Below are 18,281 nucleotides of genomic sequence, written 5' to 3'. Positions count from 1 at the left end.
GGGGAAGCAGGAGTCCACAGATGAAATGTTCCTATAAATAAAGTGGAATTTATTCAAACTTTACCAAAACTTCAACACATCAAATACAAGCAGTTCAGCAGGGAGTGGATGTGTGTTGCATGTGCCAGGTGGATGCAGAGAGAGGCCAGGGCCACGTTCAAACCTGAACACGCTGCACAGTGTTTTCTTCCATTTGTTAGGGATGAATGAAATGCTTCCTTGAAAGGATGTGTGCAGTCACCAGTGGGCGTGGAAGCATGTGCGCCCTCATTTGGTGGGTGTGCAAGAAAAGTCATCCTGTCACACAGCAATGCCTACATAAATCACACCACTCTGCTTAAAATAATAATGTTTAGTGAAGCAGGTGAAGCAAAGGGCTGCTTTTAATAGGCTGGGAGACCCAGGTGTGCTGCTTTAGCTGCTGAGCCTCTTATGACAGAACAGCGGAGAGTGGTAAGAAGGGAGGAGGGGGTCTGGCTGTGTTTGTGAACGATAGATGGTGTAACTCTGGGCATTTCTCTATCAAAGAGACGCTACGCTGTAAGGACATTGAGCTGCTAGCGGTTAGCATGAGACCGTACTATCTACCACGAGAGTTTACACACGTGATTATGATAGCTGTGTATGTCCCGCCCTCTGCTAACGCTGCAGCAGCCTGTGAGGTCCTGCACACTGTAACCAGCAGACTCCAAACACAGCACCCTCAGGCCCTTTTCCTGATCTCTGGGGACTTTAAAGATGATGTAACCATTTAATTATGGTTACATAATTAATTATGTAATTAATTATGCAAAATGCAAAACGCTCAGCTGTGTCTCCAATCAAAGCTCTGTAACTTCAGAGGTGATGTTCATATGTTGACTAATGGTTTTCTTTCATTTTTGATGTACTGCAGAATATTTGTATAAAATCCAGGCCAGGAAAATCTCCTTCATGTGTTTCTGTGTTTTGTCTTCAGCTACGTTGACACAAAGGCCTCTGCTGTGACGCTCACACCTTTGATAAAGTCTGGAGAGTGTCAGCTTCCTGTTTATAGATACAAAAATATGTAATGTTGTGAACTCTGGCCGCAGCGGCGCAAGAAAAAGGAGAATTACGGGAAGCACTCACAACAGGTAAAATCAAAATAACAAAGTAAAGTACGATAAAATAAAAACCAACAAAAGAACAACACAATATACTTCCCCGTACTGTTACTGCTAACCTCTGTTAACCTAGTAACTCTTACCTTCTAACTGACAGCTGGTCAATAAACGAGCTCCATAAACGCTCCATATTCACCTTTACATGGAATATAAAGGGAAAAGAAGAAACACAGTGCTGTGTCAGCGTTAGACATATAGATATATCCTTGCTTTTAATACATTTGAAGGTGGGTGGGAGAGGTGCTTCTCCGCGTAGTCTACGGTCTCTTTGGGATCGCTAAAGCTTTTCCTCACATCACCATGGGTCACTAACAGCTTTGCAGGGTATAGCAGTCTGTACCTGACGCCGGTCATCCCACGTAGTCTTCCTCTCATATTTGCAAATGCGGCTCTGCGTTTCCAACAGAGGGAGGGAAATCTGGGAGGATGTTTATTTTAAAAACCCTTATACATCAGGTTCTTGTTCTCTGCAGCTTTCAGCAGAATTTCCTCACCAATGTGGTAGTAGTGCAATCTCAAGATGATGGGCCGAGGAAGATGACTTTGTTTGGGACGCTGGCGATTCGCTCTATGTGCTCGATCGATGAGTGGCTTCTCCTCGAGAGATAGCGCCTCCGCCAACAGGTGTGAACCAACTCAGTCATCTTGGGTCCCTCTGTGCCTTCTGGTATTCCTGCAGTTCTTAAATTATTCCTCCTGGAGTGCCTCAAGAGCTCCACATCTCTCATCTAACTTCTTTACCTCCGCAGACAAACGCTCCACAGTGGCCTGGAGAGTGGCGATGGTGTCAGAGTGGTTCGAGGCACAGTCCTGCAGTTCAGTCAAAGTGTTATCATGCCTGGCCACGTCGCTTTTTATGTCCGAAATTGAGGGCTGGATGCTCTGGTTCAAGGATGATATCTCGCCTCCTATGGTGGTAGAAATCTCTAATATGCAAGTGTCCAGTGCTAGTTAGTTAGTTCTAGTTCTAGTGGTTAGTGGGGCTTTATTTGATGATTCTAGTGTGTGTTACATTGTTGTCATATTGTTGAGTCGCAGAGCTGTACAGTGTTACAGTTTCTGTAGAGTCTGGTATAAGGAACTCAGATCCCTCTGTGAATAATGTTCACTGAAACTGATCTGTAGTTAATGAACTAGTCAGGATTTACACTAGAGAATGTTTCTGCCATTACATGGCCTGTATTTGTAGAGCGCTTTACTCGTCCCTAAGGACCCCAAAGTGCTTTTTTGCCCAAGGACACAACGACCGAGACTGTCCAAGCCGGGGCTCGAACCGGCAACCTTCCGATTACAAGACGAGCTGCCAACTCTTGAGCCACGATCGGCCCACATATTGTTGTCTTTTGTTGCAGACACCAAGTGTTGAGATCCTGTCTCAACCTCCTACATTCTTCCAGCAGGTTACACATTATTTTTTGTATTTGGAATCAAATATATGTGTCAGTTGGGCCTAGTGCAGGGGTCAGCAACCTTTAACACCCAAAGAGACTTTTGGACCCGGTTTCCACGCAAAGGGTCAGGGTTCGGGAAAACACTGGGAGCCGCAAATACTTTGTGACATCTAAAATGAAGATAACACTGTGTATATTGTTTTTACCTTTATGCTTTGTGTGAACAACTACAGTGTGTTGCTTATGAAATCCATGAAGTGCTACAGAGAAAATTACATTTGATTTATGTAATGAACACATTTTGAGCTCTTAAAGAAATATAACAAAGGAAAGCTGAACTACAATGATCCATGTAGCAAACACAAACTGTTATATCGCCTTTGGGCTTTTGGAGCCTTGACCTGACTTTTAAAAAAAGCGCGTTCATGCAAACATCGTCGGGTCTGCCGTGATATGTTTACAACGGGACTTCTGCTCCTGAACCTCTGCGCACAGCATCTGCAGGTAAGGTAACTTTATTTATACCCAAAGGCAAGGTAAATTTGCTTTACAGAAAAATGGCAGCATTTGACATCCCTTTAAAAACACACATACCTAGTAAATATATAAAACTCACTGTGACACATACTTTAATATTTCGAATCAAAAACAGTTCTTATTTAATTCAGTGACAGCAACGGGGACAAAGCTGTTTTTATAACGTTTTGTCCTGCATCTCGGAAATAGAAACCTCCGTCCTGAGGGAAGAAGCTGAAATTCACCCCTTAGAGGATGGGAACCATTTTTAAGGATTGATAAAGCCATCCTCTGTACCTGCTCAGAGTACAGGGAGGCTAAACAAGACTGTGGCTCAGCTATCAGACGACTGGACCATCTCACTATCTGATTCAGAGAGTTTTTCTCTGTGACAGAGGTCTGACCGAACCATGCCACCAAACAAAAGGATAAAACAGACTCAATAAAAGAACGATAAACAAAGTTAAAATGTTTTGGTCAATGTGGAAATGAACAAGTTTCCTAAGGCAATAAAGGTGCTGGTGACCCTTTTTACAAACTGATTTGCAATTTTGATCAAAGTTCAGTTTTTCATTGATTATGGTCCCAAGATATTTATATGATTGTACTTGCTCTATTTTCTGACCTTTAATTAAAGTGACTCCGTGCCCATTTTGTTGTTTCCTAAAATCAACAACCATGTCTTTTGTTTTAGATAAGTTCAGCTGGAGATAAGACTCCTCCCACCACTGAACAAAGTCATCAATGACTGGGCCGTGGTTAGTTTCACCCTCTTTCAGTAAGCTGACAATAACAGAGTCATCTGCATATTTAATAATGACCCTGTTTTCATGTCTGCCCTGACACATGTTTGTATAGAGAGTGAATAATAAGGGCGATAGGACGCAGCCTTGAGGAGAACCTGTGGAGGAGAACACTGGGTCAGACAGAACCCCATTTATTCTCACTCTTTGTGACCTGTCAGTTAGAAAATCTAAAATCCAGCCCAGCAGGTTTTTCCTGATTTCAAACTGTTCTAAAAGTCTTTTAATTAAAATATGGGGCTGTGTTGTATTAAAAGCCGAAGAAAAATCAATGAAAAGAAGTCTTGCAAAAGTCCCTTTACTCTCTACATGTTTAAGAATCAGATTTAGTAAAGTCAAAAGTGCGTCCTCCACTCCTCTGTTGGGCCTGTATGCAAACTGCATTGGATCCAGCTGACCTTCAGTCTCTTCATAATCACATTTCTGATGATTTTTTCAAAGACTTTCATGACAACTGAAGTGAGGCAACAGGCCTGAAGTCGTTTAGATTTAGGGACAGGAACCACGACTGCTTCTTTGCAAAGAGAGGGCACATGTTGTGTTTGCAAGGATTTGTTAAAAATAACCTGAAATATAGGCCTGAGTTCATCAGCACAAGATTTAATTAGGCGGCCACTAATATTATCAGGACCTGGCTCTTGTTCACATTGACTGTATGAAAGGCCTTTTTAACATCGCTGAGTTCAATGATAAAGTGCTGAGTATCTCTCAGTTTCTGTTTCAGTTCCCAAATATCCTCGCTGAAATCAGAAGAACTAAAACGAGCATAAAACATGTTTAAAGCATTTGAAAATCTCTGTCTGAATTAAAACATCTAAAATGACCTGACTGCTGCTCTGGGGATTTTGAAACCCTGCTATGGTTTTCATACAAGTCCAGGCAGACCCAAAAGTTTTTGCAGCAAATTTGCTTTCAAGAAGGTTTTTGTCTGTTTTGCTTTCAAGATCTCGATTTTCATTTCCTTGGTAGCTGTCTGAAAATCGGTAACAGCCCCTCTTTAAAGGCCTGTCTCTTTTTCCTTAAACAGGATTTGACACTTTTAGTGACCCATGGCTTATTGTTAGCGTAAATTTTAACGCGCTTACGGGGTATAATCATGTCTTTACAAAATACTGCACAGGAGCTAGTAACATCCACCAAAGCGTCGAGATCATCTCCACAAGACTGAAGACGGGGCTGTACGAAGTCACTTTATCTCTACAGACTGTAAGCTGTCGTCTGTGAGGCGTGAGCGTGTTTGTTTGAACACAGTTCACGGTGGAGAACAGCTGCTGACATAATGTGGATCCAAGATCCATAACTGGCCTACCTGGGGCTGAAAGTCTCCATAAATGCAGGCGTTTCGGCGGCTACACCGGCTTCCACGAGTGTGACGCTTATTTTGAGAAAATAATAGAATATAAATGTATTTTTATATTTCAATATCACAATAATCTTCCAATGTAGAACTACAAGTTAAAAAAGAAGTAACATAAATCAAATCCACTTCAGCTAAATACTTCTCATTTATTTCCATCTTACATGCTGTGACTGCAGCCATTCCCACATCTCTGTGAATGGGACTCATGGACATGGATCAGTGGTTGTTGATCAATGGTCCTGAGAATCTGCATAATTAAGATGAAGGAACGGAGCTCCCAGCCCATCGTTCCTGCAGCTGCTTTCAGTCTTTATGCAAATGTCCTGTTTGTAAGACTGAAACCTGCAGCTGAGACTGAAGACGTCACCTGATGATGACGACACGTTTCTCCCACAAAACGCTGCGTCCAGATGAACAGAAGCAACAGACTCACTTTCCTGGATGATTGAGATGCATCAAGACTTCATTGTGTGTTACTTCTCATTCAGCACAGACACATTATTCCTGTTAGGTCATGTCAGCTGTCACTCAGTACAAGCACAACTGTGAACAACACAAACTTCTCTTCAATGTGTCACAGAAACACTAAGTGTGAGAGCCTGTATGACACACAGGACAGACTGTAAGCTCTGCTGGCTGCACAGCACTTTGTAGCAGTTTTCCAACATGTCCTCCACCCGTGATGTCAGTGGTGGGACCCCAGTCACAGCACTCAGCACCACCTCCTTTAAATGGATTTTATAGCAGTTCCTCCCGTTACTCGGTGCAACGCTTCTTAAATGTGTTTTTGCAGGATAAAACACAGCAGGTGGTGTAGAGAGGACGTCAGCTGACGGAGCAGAGGGAGGCAGACTGTGGATAAATGACAGAGTGAGAGGAGAGCAACCATGACAGAAGCACAGGTGTGGCAGATAGAAGTGGCTTTATAGACACTTATTGTCAGTCCTCGTGCATGCTGTGGAAATAAGTGTCTGTGTCATGAGGTGACATGTGAGCTTATCTTTGGTCAATAAAGCTGAACGACCAGTTTTCACTTTGCTTGTTACGCTTGTTTAGTGACGTCTGGGTTTCTGTGGAGCCCGAATTTTGATGAGTTCTGGTGAAATCATCTGAGATCATCTGAGCATCGGTGAAGAGTCAGCAGAGAAAGTGTGGGACAGAAGTTTGCTTTGGACACATGGACTGAAATCAAAAAGGAACAAACAGGATTTCCAATGGACAGTATGGAGAAGTGAAAGTACACAAAGGCTGTGCTGGAACACGTGTGTTACACTTTTTGACAGCTGAGAACAAAACACAATATTTTGCATCATCTCTGCAGTGTCTCTTCTTTCCTCTGCTGTTGTGCTTTTAGCTCCAAACTGTTTCAAATGGTTTGTCAGCAAGCTGACCTCTGACCTCTGCAGTACTAACTCCTGACCCGTACAAAGAGCGGGCGTTTCTGACCTTTGACCTGCAGCTGTATGTCTCTCAGTCTCAGTCCTTCTCTCCGTCACTGATGGAGCAGGTGTAGTTGCTGCTGACAGTCAGTCGTTTGTTTTCTCAGAGTGAGGCTGAAGTCTGAACTGTTCAGAGCATCAGGTCTCATCAACGTGCGCTGCTGTAACGCCGCTTTGTCCTCTGAGATCACCAGGTATGAAACCTGAGTGCTGACAGAGCAGCATGTTCCCCCTCATTCACCTCCACCACCACAGCCAAGGCATGCTGGGAAACTGAGGACACACAGACGGAGAACTGAAGTGTCTGCTGTGTGTTCATCTCAGAGTCCTCACAGGTGACACATTAGCTCCAGAACACCAAGCCAGGTGTTTGAAGCCTGACAGGGATTCTTCCCATCCAGAGGGAGGATTTAGCTGCACAACAATGAACATTAGTGTGTAGTTTAGAAACACAGACTGTGCCTGCACTGCATCTAGTGAAGAAAAGTGTTACTGCCAGAGAACGAGGCTCCTTTAAAGCAGCTGATATTAAGGTTGAAAAATCAACAATAAGCTGATGTAATCAACGTTTCACAAAATGGTCAGCAGCTAAAATCTGGAGCCGTTCTTTGGTGGTAATTAACAGTTTGTTCTTGTTAGCTAATTATGTCATTAAAGGTAGCAGAGGAAGCCTTGTGTTGAAAGCCCATTCACTCACACATTCACACAGTATGTGTGTGTCTGTGTTACACTGTGGACATCCCTTCTGTTGGAGCGCCATCTTGTGGCAGGTTTAAGAAATGTTCTTCTTGTAAATCCAAACTGATGCACCTCCATAGCAGACTGTGGAGGCTTTCAGTGACATGAAGACTTGATTTATACTGTCATATTCTCCTGTTACACAAAGCACAGCACGCTGAACATGGATGAACTGAAACTCCCAGCATCTGACTGAGGAAAAGCACAAATCATTCTCACACTGACTCCTGCTTGATTTTAGATTTGCTTTCAAATCCTCACACTTTCATATGAAGCACTAAATGGGCTCCAGACTGTTTATCTCAGCTTCCTGTCAAACACACTGCTGCTCACACCGAGGCTCAGTTTACTCCTCCAGCCTGGCTTAACCTGCTGTCTGTTAAAAACAGTCCCACACTCCTCTGTTTAATCCTTCTGATCAGACTCTTTGATTTTGTATTGTTTTTACCTGAAGTTGTGTTTTTGACATGGTTCTGTCTGTGAAATAAAGCTCACACACACACTGCTACAGTCCTTCATACACTTAGAAACGAAGCTGCTCCTTTCCTCAGTGCTGACACATAAAGAAGAGTTGGTTTTATATCCAACACGTCTCTGTTCCAGAAAACAGCTTCAGCAGCCTCTGAGTCTGAACTTGGAGTTGGTTATAAGCCACAGGCCTGTGTGCACAGCAATGAGGAAATATAATGCAGTAAGTGAAACATGGATGTGTGGAACAGATTATCCCAAAGGTTGATTCTGTTCATCTGGACGTTTTCAGAAACGTTTGCTCACTGATCAGGTGACTTCTTCAGTCTCAGCTGACTGCAGCTTTACAAGCTTACAAACAGCACATTTGCACAATGACTGAAAGCAGCAGCACCTGATATATATGATACTAATATAATACATATACATATATAATCCATACTAATGATGAAGGAACTGAGCTCACAGTCCATTGTTCATTCAGTGAACTACTCAGTTTATTTTGGGCCTCAGAAATGCTCACTCTGTTTGTACATCACTGTCAGCAATAGACTCATTCTGCTGTGTGGACAGGAACACATGTGACATCACTTCCTGTTTGTTTGTGACTGAAGAGGAAGAAGTTTACAAGGAATCATTTAGAAGAGTTTCAAACATCAACTGATTGAATCCATGAATCTGAAAACGTGTTTGTGAGTGAAAGAGACAGACATGTACAGACTGAACTATCTGTTCAACAGTCAGAGTGTTTCTGTAACAGGAGACACTCTTTACACTCCACTCAGCACAGGGACACTGAGGCACCAGGATAGAACCTAAACCCAGGATAAAGAGTTTGAGTGAATGTGGTGTTGAAGGTGTGGAGGTGGATCAGAGTGTCAGAGGAGACTCTGTAGAAGGACAGAGTGCCAGCAGGACAGTCCACATACACTGCTGCTCTGTTAGAGACAGAGGAGGAGGAGGAGGAGGAGGAGGAGATGGGTGTTGATCTGCTATTGTGCCAGACAGAATCAGGACCATCATCAGAGCAGTACAGACTCCAGGACTGATCATTGAATCCAAACACACAGTCATCACTGCCTCCTTTCCTTCTGATGCTTCTGTAACTCACTGATATATCAACTCTTCCTCTCCACTCGACCTCCCAGTAACAGCGACCAGTCAGACCATTTCTACACAGCAGCTGAGGATAAACATCAAATCTGTCTGGATGATCAGGATATGACTGAACCTCCTCCACACGTGTCACCTTCCTGTTGTTGTCAGACAGTTGGAGCTTTGTGTTCACTGTGTTTGTGTCGATTGTGAGTTGACAGGAATCTGATGGAGAGAACAAACACAATCCAGCTGCAGTTATTGATCCATCATCTGTTCATTGATTGACACTTTGATGATGACTCCTGACATGATGAAGATGGTTGAATGTGTGCTGCTTTGTTTTCATGAATCCCATTAAAAACACACTTACACTTCCTCAGACCTGGTCTCAACCATCGGACTCCAGCAGGCTCCACCCTGAAAGGAGGAGGGGGGTCAGAGCAGCACAGTCAGCATGCACACATGGACATTACATGGCTCTCACACACACACTGTTACACACTGAGCTCAAAGCTCGGCTCCACTGTTTTATTCAAAGAAATCTACATTTATTTATCAGCACATTTAAAAACAGCTTGAGCCAAAGTGCTGCACAGAGTAGAGAGAAAATAGGAAACATACACAGTAATGACTATAAAGACTGGTCAGGATTGAAAGCTACAGAGTACAAATGTGTTTCCAACCGGCTTTTAAAAATGTCCAGTGTTGGTGACGACCTGATGTGAAGGGCGACTGTTCCAGAGTTTGGCTGCAGCCATCGATAAAGCTCACCTCTGTTTTTACGTCTAGTTCTGGTCAGAAGCTGCTTATCTGCAGACCTGAGGGCTCCACTTGGATTCTTTTGTTAAAGAGAGATAAGATGGAGCCAATCCATTCACAGATTTAAAGACAACCAGATCTGGAAGTGGATTCTACCACGTACTGGTAACCAGTGGAAAAAGCTGGTGATGGGTCGTCTAGCACAGACCCACCGCTGGAAGCAGACAATTGATGAGGGAGAGAACTGTGACAGCGCCGTTCCTTCACTTGACCTCAGTCGCTCTCGTCTGCTCCCTCGTAACACTGCTCTTTATTGAGCTTACATGAATATGCACAAGTTCATTATGACGTCTTACACAGGTATGAACAAAGAGTACCAGTCTGTGCATAGTGTGTGTGTGTGTGTGTCTGTGTGTGTGTGTGTGTGTCTGTGTGTGTGTGTGTGTCTGTGTGTGTGTGTGTGTCTGTGTCTGTGTGTGTGTGTGTGTCTGTGTGTGTGTGTCTGTGTGTGTGTGTCTGTGTGTGTGTGTCTGTGTGTGTGTGTGTGTCTGTGTGTGTGTGTGTGTGTGTGTGTGTGTCTGTGTCTGTGTGTGTGTGTGTGTCTGTGTGTGTGTCTGTGTGTGTGTGTGTGTGTGTGTGTGTGTCTGTGTGTGTGTGTCTGTGTGTGTGTCTGTGTGTGTGTGTGTCTGTGTGTGTGTGTGTCTGTGTGTGTGTCTGTGTGTGTGTGTCTGTGTGTGTGTGTGTCTGTGTGTGTCTGTGTGTGTGTGTCTGTGTGTGTGTGTCTGTGTGTGTGTCTGTGTGTGTGTGTGTCTGTGTGTGTGTCTGTGTGTGTGTGTGTGTGTGTGTGTGTTCCAGATGTGACCCTGTGACCCCAAAGCTGGTGCTAAGAGTCCAGCGGTCCCCCTAACAAAGGGCTCTTATACTTAACCAGACACAGAGTAGGTGTCCTCCTACACCAGGGGTCTCAAACTCGCGGCCCGCGGGCCAATTGCGGCCCGCAGGACGATAGTTTTTGGCCCCACCTTAATATGAAAATGTAATGTTAGTTTGATAATGTATGACACTTTACAGTGTTGTGGGCGGAGCTGAATTAACCCACCAATCAGGGTGGGATATGGATCTCAGGGGACACCAGCCGGGCTTGATGCAAGCAGGGAAACATTTCTCAATGAGTCAAAGTTCCAGCAGCGTTGCCCTGGAGTGTTTCTTTCTTTCCTGTGCCTGGCTGGCTTCCTCCTTTCTATTGGGCAAACGCCGACATTCGCCCCAGCGCGCTGCGTTCACAACACTTCAAAAAAAGTTGTTTTTTTAAGTTGCTGCCCAGCGGGACATTATACGTATATAGATTTATACACACGTCAGTGGGATTTAAAGTTATTTTTCCACAGAGAGAGATCTCATATTAACTCTCACAGTGATGCGTAGGCGGCGGGATAAAAGAAAAGTCATGAACTCAATGCAGCCCAATTTAGTCTGCAGTCACATAGCGACACCTGTTCATCGGCAACAACAGTCCCCGGTAACCCGGACTAATTATAGGGTCGCACCGTAATTTGTGGCTCCATGTTTTTATTTGCATCACTGCGTTTGCATTGCAGCAAACATGAACATTACATATATTTCAATATAATGTAAAAGCAGTCAAAACAACTAACATCAGAAACAGCTGATGTTATTTGTTATATGTCACGGTGTCATTTCCGCTTCTTTCTCCTGTAACAACAGCCCGGCGCCGTGAGCAGTCGCCTGTTTTGCGCTCGCTATCCCTGCACTTTCTACCATCTGCAAACGCCACGGTGTTCGTGTCGTCATGAAAGACATGAACATCGAGCGTAAAAACAAAGGAGACTGCTACCGGCTTTTTATCTGCCGATCGCCGTGCTACGGTTGCAAGAAAAAGAAGCAGAAATGACGTTCTCTACGCGTTGAGACGTTCCCCGTCCGTCGGCTAAACGCTTGATTGAAACTTCAATGCGACAGTGACACCAAGTAGAATTATAAATGTCACATAGCCCCAAACATGTCTTTTTCAAAGCCTGCGGTGAAGAGAAAGGTTGGTGATGAGCACCGACAATTTCAGGAAAAGTGGGAAATGCAATATTTCTTTGTTGAGCACAGGGGCACCCCGACCTGTCTTATTTGCACAGAGAAAGTTGCGCTGCACAAGGAATACAATTTGAAACGTCATTACACAACTAGACATGCTGAGCTGGATGCAAAATACCAGGGAGACGAGAGAGCGAACCGGGTTGCCAGTCTTAAAACAGATCTACTGAGGCAGCAAGATTTCTCCAAGAAAGCAACCAAAGAGAATAATGCAGCAGTCGGAGCCACGTGGTTAGTGAGATGATTGCTAAAGCAGGGAAGCCATTCACAGAAGGTGCATTTGTCTAAAAGTGCATATTGCAGGCTGCAAATATAGTCTGTCCGGGAAAGAAAGGTCAGTTTAGCAACATCAGCCTTTCTGCCAACACCGCAGCAGATCGCATTTCTGACCTGTCAAGTGACATTTATGACCAACTGTGTGAGAAAGCCAAATGTTTCAGTGTATACTCAGTCGCTCTTGATGAGACCACAGACATCACCGACACTGCCCAGCTCCCAATGTATGTCCGTGGTGTTGATGACAGTTTTGAAGTGATGGAGGAGCTGCTCACAGTAATTCCAATGCATGGCCAGACCACCGCTCAGCAGATATTTACAAGCTGTGTGATGCCATTGAGAATGTTGGTTTGCCATGGAAGAGGTTTGTTGGAATAACAACAGATGGAGCGCCATCAATGACAGGGAGGGAAAATGGACTGGTGGCACAAAACAAACTGGAAGAGGAAGGCGTGGAGGAGGCCATTGCTCTGCACTGCATCATCCATCAGCAGGTCCTTTGCAGCAAATGCCTGAAGTTTGACAATGTGATGTCTATTGTTGTGAAATGCATCAACCAAATCAGATCCAGGGGCTTAAAGCACCGAAGGTTCTGTGCTTTTTTAGAGGAAATGGAGTCAGAATATGGGGATGTGCTCGACTTCACTGAGGTACGTTGGCTCAGCAGGGGAAATGTATTAAAGAGACTTTTTGAGTTGAGAGCAGAAGTGAAGCCTTCATGGAGAAGGATGGAGTTAGTGTTCCTGTGCTAACTGATCCCAAATGGCTCATGGACTCAGCTTTTCTTGTTGATATGACACATGAGCTTAATGTACTGAACAAGACGTTACAAGGCCAGGGGCAACTTGTCAGTGCTGCCTATGACAACGTGAGAGCATTCTCCACAAAACTGGCGCTCTGGAAAGCTCAGCTCTCTCAGACAAACCTTTGCCATTTCCCAGCATGCAAGGCACTCGTGGATGCAGGCACACCATTCAGTGCTGACGAGTATGTTGATGTCATTTTGAGGCTACAGGAGGAATTTGATCACAGATTTGCTGACTTCAAGACACACAGAGCCACCTTTCACATTTTTGCGGACCCCTTCTCCTTTGATGTGCAAGATGCCCCTTCTGTGCTTCAAATGGAGCTCATTGAGCTGCAGTGCAACTCTGAACTCAAAGCAAAGTTCAGGGAGGTGAGTGGAAAAGCAGACAAGCTTGGACAATTTTTGAGAGGATTGAGCCCTAGTTTCCCTCGGCTTTCCCGAATGTTCAAGCGGACCATGTGCCTTTTTGGTAGCACATACTTGTGCCAAAAGCTCTTCTCCACTTTGAACTTCAATAAGTCCAAGTACAGGTCCAGACTTACGGATGATCATCTTCAAGACATACTGAGGGTCGCAACTGCTTCCTCCCTCAGGCCAAATCTGGCTCGGCTATGTGAGAGGAAACGCTGCCAGGTCTCTAGCAGCAAGGAGTAGGCAAGAGAAGCCATGTTCAGAAGAACAGTTCATTTTCTACAGTGTTCCATTCATGTTCAGAAGAAGGTTATAGAACTGTTAATACAGACATTTCAATCTAAATACAGCAGATATAGAAGACTGAAAGAAACACACAAGTTCACTGACTAAAAATATCTTATTATTATTTTATTTATGTATTACAGATTGATTTTTTTTCTTATTAATTCTTAATTTGTTTATTCATTTTTCATATTTTGTATTAAAAAATAAAAATAAAGAGATTTGAGAAGATTGGAATTTTTTAACCATGCCTTTCTTGTGGAAAACCTAATGCGGCCCAGCCTCACCCAGACTCTGCCTGCAGCGGCCCCCAGCTAAATTGAGTTTGAGACCCCTGTCCTACACCATAAATCAGTAAGAGAGGGTACGACCTCTCTCATGGCCCCAAGTGGTGTGTGCATGCCAGAGCACTCTGGAAGGCACACAGAGTCTTTACAGACTACTCAGGATCAAACCTCTATCATCATGCAATCGATTATACAACTCTAAGCATATATGAGTAAATATTTCTAAGCATCAATCAACAATATAAACCTTACAGCTGGTTTTAATAACAGAATTCATTTGTTTCTCAAACGAGAAAGAGCTATCGAGAAACACTCCTAAATCTTTAGTTCTTAACTTTTCCAGTGGGCCAAGGTCAACATTATCTGTTAATGCTAAATAGGCTGCCGTTATTAACTAATGCTAATTTGACATGAATTAGCATCATGCACTAATGCTAACACTTACTCTTTTTTTAAAAATGTGAGTAGCTAATGCTAACACTATTTCCCTTAACTTTATAACAATGTGAACGGCTAATGCTAACACTCTTTTTCCTAGCATTATAACATCTGAGCTGCTAATGCTAAGTAGGCTGCCATTAGCACCTACGTCTAATTTAAGGCAAATACGCATTAGAACCTAATGCTCATATCGTTTTCCTTTGCTTTATAACAATGTGAGCAGCTACTGCTAAATAGCATTAACTAATAACAGCAGTCTAATTTAATGCAAGTTAGCCTCATTTGCATTACAACGATGTGAGGAGTTAACGCTAAGTATGCTGCCATTAGTGGCTAATTCTAATTAGGGGTGAATAAATATTACCAGCTAATGCTAATATCGTATTCTCTTCCCTTTTAACAATGTGAGCAGCTAGTGCTAGGTAGGCTGATGCTAGCAGCTAATGCTAAAGCTAATTTAATGTGAATTAGCATCACATTAGTGAGGAGTTAATGCTAAGTAGACTGCCATTAGCAGGTAATGCTAATTTTAGGTGAATAGGAATTGGCAGATAATGCTAATACCATATTTTCTTGCTTTATAACAATGTGACCAGCTAATGCTATGTAGGTTGCCGTTGTTAGCTAATACTAATTTGAGGTGAATTAGCATTATCCCCTTATGCTAACAATGTTTTTTCTTACTTTTTAACAATACAAGTAGCTAATGTGAACACTTTTTTTTTTTTTTTATTGAATTCTAATTTTTCCCTTGCGATGTGAAGAGTTAATGCTAAATAGGATGCCATTAGTGGCTAATTCTAATTTTAGATGAGAAAGCATTAGAAGCTAATGCTAATACCATATTTTCTTGCTTTATATCAATATTAGTAGGTAATGCTAAGTACGTAGCCATTATTAGCTAATGCTAATTTAGGTGAATTAGCATTATCCACTAATGCTAACACTGTTTTTGCCAACTCTTTTCCCTTGCATTATAACAATATGAGCAGCTAATGCTAAGAAGGCTGCCATTATTAGGTAATGCTAATTATTATGTGTGTTAGCATTATCCGCTGCTGCTAGCAATGTTTTATCTTACCTTTTAACAATATCAGCAGCTAATGCTAACACTACTTTAATTTCAGTTAAACCTACTTAGCATTAATTAACTTCATTTAGCATTAAGAAGTTTTTGCTATAGGCTACCATTAGTGGCTAATGCTAATTTTAGGTAAATAGAAATTGGCAGCTAATGCTAATACCATATTTTCTTGCCTTATAACAATGTGACCAGCTAATGCTAAGCAGGTGCCATTATTAGCTAATACTAATTTGAGATGAATTAGCATTATCCGCTTATGCTAACAATGTTTTTTCTTACTTTTTAACAATACGCCATTAGTGGCTAATTCTAATTTTAGATGAAAAAGGATTAACAGCTAATGCTCATACTGTTTGCTTTGTAAGAATGACAGCAGCTAATGATATGAAGTCTACCGTTATTAACTAATGCTAATTTGATGAGAATTAGCATTATCCGATAATGGTAACTCTTTTCCCCTGCATTATAACAATGTCAGGAGTTAATGCTAAGTAGACTGCCATTAGGGGCTAACTCTAATTAGGGGTGAATAATTATTAGCAGCTAATACTAATACCGTTTTCTCTTTTTCCTTATAACAACTTGAGCAGCTAATGCTAATTTGATGCGAATTAGCATTATATTAGTGAGCAGTTAATGCTAAGTAGGCTGCCATTATTAACTAATACTACGTTGACGTGAATTAGCATTATGCGCTACTGCTAATACTGTTTTCTCTTACTTATTAAAAATGATAGTAGCTAATACTAATACTCTTTTCCGTTGGGTAACAACAAAGTGAGGAATTAATGCTAAGTTGGCTGCTTTTAGCGGCTTATTCTAATTAGGGGTGAATAATTATTAGCAGCAAATGCTAATACCGTTTTCTCTTTCCTTATAACAATATGAGCAGTTAATGCTAATTTGATGTAAATTAGCATTATATTAGTGAGGAGTTAATGCTAAGTAGGCTGCCATTAGCAGCTAAAGGTAATTTGAGGTGAATAAGCACTAGTAGCTAATGCCAATACCCTTTTCTCTTGTGTTATAATGATGTGAAACGTTAATATTGTTCTCAAACAACAGAATGAGAATGAAATATTGATTCTAACAGGGCCCATAAACAGCATTAGCTTAGCAGCATTAGCTTATCAGAGTCTCCATCATGGTCACACAAATCCTTAGCGGAGCAAAGTGGCCTACTTAGCAATAGCTGCTGTAGAAAGCAAAGGGAAAACAGTATTAGCATTAGCTGCTAAATGTGCACTTGAGAACAAATCTATTGTGAATTCAGCTGTGAATGTAGTGTTTCCAGTAAGCTTCCATTTCCAAATGTTAGCTGCTCCTGTCTGCCTCTTTGTCACACACACAGACTGAAATGATTCACAGCCTTGTTTCATCCTTCTGTCAGTGTCACTGACTGTCACTGTGACTGTGGACATACAGCATGGGAAACACACACATGGCTGATACTTGTATCTAAAGTTACAAAATGTTGTCTCTGTCCAAATATTACCTAACTGTACTTTTAATGAAACTCTCAACATGACTTATCAGTTATCATTAATGTTCCTGCAAACAGACTCCTTGAAGACCCCCTACATAAATATCCATGTACTATCCAGCTAGACTAGTGTGTCTGTCCCTGAAAATATTCCTGCATGTGTGATTGTTCATGTCTCATCTGCAGGAAACAAACAGGAAGTGAGTGAAAGACACAGGAAATGATTCCAGCTCTTCCTCCTATATCAGACATTCTCTCCATACCTGAGAGTGTCCAGTCTCCAGCCTGGATCCTTCAGTCCAGCCGACAGAAGCTTCATTCCTGAGGGACCTGGATGATTGTAGCTCAGGTCCAGCTCTCTCAGATGGGAGGGGTTGGAGGTCAGAGCTGAGGCCAGAGAAGTACAGCCTTCCTCTGTGATCAGACAGCCTGACAGACTGCAGACACACAAAACAACAATCCATCTGTTATCCATCTCTATAGCAGCATAACTAAGTGATGGTTCAGGGTCACCTGATCCAGCTCTAACTATAAGTTTTATCAAAAAGGAAAGTTTGAAGCTGATCGTCAAAGTAGAGAGGGTGTCTGTCTCCTGAACTCAAACTGGGAGCTGCTTCCACACCCAGTCCAACATAGCCAGGCTTTCTTTGCTGCTTTGACAAAACCTCAAATCCCAGTCAGAGATGGTGAGCATCATCACAGTGATGATCATTTCTCTGTTAACCCAGGCTTTCTGCTTCAGGATCTGTGCACGCTCACAGAACAAGGAGACCTTTAAACATCATTTCACTAAATGGATGGACTGAGCTCAGCCTACAGATGAACTGGATAAATAAAGATTTGACCTCAGTGTGCTCAGTGTTCCTGTCTATTCCTAACATATTCCTAACATGATAGCTGCACTTTAGAGCTCTAAAACTGGAACTGACACATATTTAAACTCCACATGTTACTCAGTACATTCAGTTCTGACACTCGCCCACAGTCCAACAAAGGAAACATGGAGATCACATCAGTTTGTCACCAAAGTCTAATTATTCCAGAGGGCAGTGTTGATACAACTAAAGTTATTTTTAAGCAAAGTTGAGTTTTTTATTGTCGCAGTACTTCATGTCTGAAGTATCACTTAAATGCATTACACGCTGTTGATGGCAGCAAACAAACCACCCAAACAAACAGAGGTGGGAGGCTTGGGCAGACTACGTAGGATCAGCTTGTGGGAGGAGTCAGGATAAAACCAAAGAAAGACAAGCTAACAAACACCACAGTGAAGTGAGTAGCTACAAACTGCAGGCCGATTAGTGTTGTTGAAGAAGTCGGTCTGAGGAACGTTCTTAGGATCAACAAATGACGGCATGTATGAGCCTCCCTCAAGACGCACCA

The 18,281-nt window shown here is 42.6% G+C and overlaps 2 long non-coding RNA genes across 2 annotated transcripts in view; both read right to left on the bottom strand.

Moving 5' to 3' along the window:
* LOC143415920 (uncharacterized) overlaps positions 1-18,281 on the bottom strand; it is a 130,379-nt gene that overhangs the window by 95,138 nt on the left and 16,960 nt on the right. The window lies entirely within an intron of this gene.
* Positions 8,854-9,374, bottom strand: LOC143416039 (uncharacterized). The gene is made up of 2 exons (XR_013096465.1): positions 9,329-9,374; positions 8,854-9,180 (listed from the first exon to the last, which is right to left on the bottom strand). It is a non-coding gene; the product is annotated as an uncharacterized LOC143416039 (long non-coding RNA).

This window comes from Maylandia zebra, unplaced genomic scaffold, assembly GCF_041146795.1.
Source record: "Maylandia zebra isolate NMK-2024a unplaced genomic scaffold, Mzebra_GT3a scaffold11, whole genome shotgun sequence".
Lineage (NCBI taxonomy): Eukaryota > Metazoa > Chordata > Actinopteri > Cichliformes > Cichlidae > Maylandia > Maylandia zebra.
The sequence above is the reverse complement of the archived record's forward strand: the minus strand, read 5'-3'. Positions and strand labels throughout refer to the sequence as shown.